Below are 2,575 nucleotides of genomic sequence, written 5' to 3'. Positions count from 1 at the left end.
TAAAAGAAAGCCCTTGAGAGCCGCTAATATCCTATGTCAACAGGCCATAAGCCCACATTTCATACCAGGTAGGCTTCCCTCTGAAACCGCAGCCACATTCAGATCCTGAGGTGGGGTTCGAAGGCTGCAGCTAACAGGTGCTGTTCCCGCAAGCATTTTCCCACCTCCAATTTTTCTGTTGAGCTTTTAAGTGGAACTTGTGCTTTTCTGGGTAGGAGCAGGGCGTTGAGATGGAGTTCTATGGTTCAGCTGGGTTCTTTCCTGAAGACTCTAAGATCCTGAGTTGCACTGACAGATGCATTTGTTGGTGTGGTTTCACATGAAAGTGTGAAATCTCACCGACTTGAATTTTGTGGCTTCCAATCAGGGCTTTGGAGACCAAGCTGTGAAACCTCTCTCATCCAAGGCTTAACAGAAATCACCAGCTTTAATTTGCTACTTGGTTTTGCCACAAAGTTTTAGCACCGACTGTTTCAGTGTCTACAAAGTCTTAAGAATAAAGCGATTTTCTGATGTTTCCCTCAAGCCCTCTTGCTTTTCCCAACAGTCTGTTGCCTCAGACAACCTAGGGACCTGGGCTACAGTTTGGACGGCATTCCTGTATGCACTCAGGGCTGCCTGCTTCTCCAGACTAAGCAAATCGGGGCTCACCCTCTATTAAGTTCAAAAAAATCCCTTTGCTGACTGAAAAGGAAAATGCAGAAGGCTTGAAACTTCTTTTTATTGTGGTTCTGTCTTTTCAACCCCAGTGAAGATGTCAGCACCGATTCAGTGTTCGGCCTGCGAGGTGGTGCTTTTCTATTAATGACGGCCCTGCTTGGCCTTGTGGACTTACCCTTGAACTTGAACTTACCCTTTACTGTAGATTTGACTGTCCTGGCTGCGGCCACTCTAAAGCCAGCCAATCTGCCATCTTTGCCTCCCTCAAAATCCCCTTTTGTGCGGAAGGTAGATACTGTCTCGAACAGCAGAGGGTGGAAAACACGCCGATCACTTTTTCTTTGGATGGGAAGGGAATCCAGGCGTTTGGCGACAGGTGCCTATTCTATCATGACTGGAGGAGGTGCCAGCTCCTGTGTGCCTGCATCGAGGGCGAGCAGAATTATAACCCACCGCCCCTGGGCATGGCCCTCGTAGTTTCAGCAGGTGATTCTTTCGGCGGTTGTTTGCTTCACTACCCAGATCTCATGGAGGCCATCTTTGCTGCAGAGATCCTTTTGTGGCCACACAGAGAAAGAAAAACAACAGAAGCAGGAGATGGAGAGAGTAAAGAGGTCATCATTGCCCAGGAGCGGACACTTGGAAGACACATCACTGTGTCCTCCTTGATGAAACCAGGTGAGGAACTGTCAGGTGGTTTGGAACCAAAGGGAAGCTGGCATCTTGGGAGTTTTCCAACAAGGAAAATACACCCTGTTAGAACAACTTCAACCCTTTAAGAAGTTGAAGTAGATTGCAAGAGAGACTTACTTTAATTACTTGTAGTGAAGAAATTCCTTTAACTGCTGGTTGGAATACGGGTAAGCAGGTTTGACATCCCATTTAATTTTGATCTTGAGGTCTTTGACTATCCCACACTGAATGTGCAGGTCATTCTTACTGAAATATATCTTAAACTTACTGAAGGTGTTCTCTGCTTGTCATTAAGGATGTTAGCCATGAAAAAAGTTCTTATCTTTGAGACTTGAATAGCTGTAACAAATCTTGCAAGTAATATTTTCTTGTATTGTTTTGTCTATAATCAGGTCTCATCTAGAGAAATTGTTCTCCATCCTGGTCTTATGGATGGAGAAGATATCTCCAATGCGTTCATTTCATTTTCCCATTTCAAAATCTTTCACAAAGCTTTATAATGCAATGATTTATTTTAAAAAAAAAAAATCATCCCCTTGACTCCTTTGCCCTAGAGACTTGGCATGAACCAGGCCATAGAAATCCAATTTTCTGTTGGATATGGAAATGATCTCCCCAGTAATTGTCTCTGTTTATCTCTTCCAACACTGGGGCTCCGCTACTGTATGAAGTAACCAGTTTCACTCCTGGCCATTCTGAGGGATAAAAATTTGTGCTCTTTTGATACTGAATGAAGTCACTCCCCTGAAACTCAGACTAATCGGGCCCATCTTGCCCGTGAGAATCCCAGCAACATGGGCCTTTGCTTTCTGTGGAGAGTTCTTCAGGCATGTGAGGTCATGACCCAGCCTTCCCTCTCTGTTGACCAGGGCAGGCTCAGAGCTCTCGCCCGTTCCCGAGGAGTAGAATCTCTTCCCAGAGATACACCAGAACCTGCCCAGCCTTGTCATCTGGGCTCTAGAGCACCCCGTGGCCAGTCTGTCTGCCTTTTCAGGACTTGCCACACAAATCGGCCTGCTCCTGTAGGCTGTCTCTTCACAGTTCTGGAAATACATGATAATTTCTTTCTCTTTGGTCTGGGAGCGTCAAGAGAAATTTAAGTTATGATACCACAAGATAATTTCAGGCACCTACCATGTGCATTGTACTGATGCTGGGGAAAGTCTCCATCTCTACCATCTTGGAGGTAGCAGTGAGCTTCTTAGCAGGACAAATCAAAGAA

The sequence above is a fragment of the Condylura cristata genome, unplaced genomic scaffold (genome assembly GCF_000260355.1).
Source record: "Condylura cristata isolate star-nosed mole 26May11 unplaced genomic scaffold, ConCri1.0 scaffold00001, whole genome shotgun sequence".
NCBI classification, from domain to species: Eukaryota; Metazoa; Chordata; class Mammalia; order Eulipotyphla; family Talpidae; genus Condylura; species Condylura cristata.
This window is presented reverse-complemented; position numbering follows the sequence as displayed.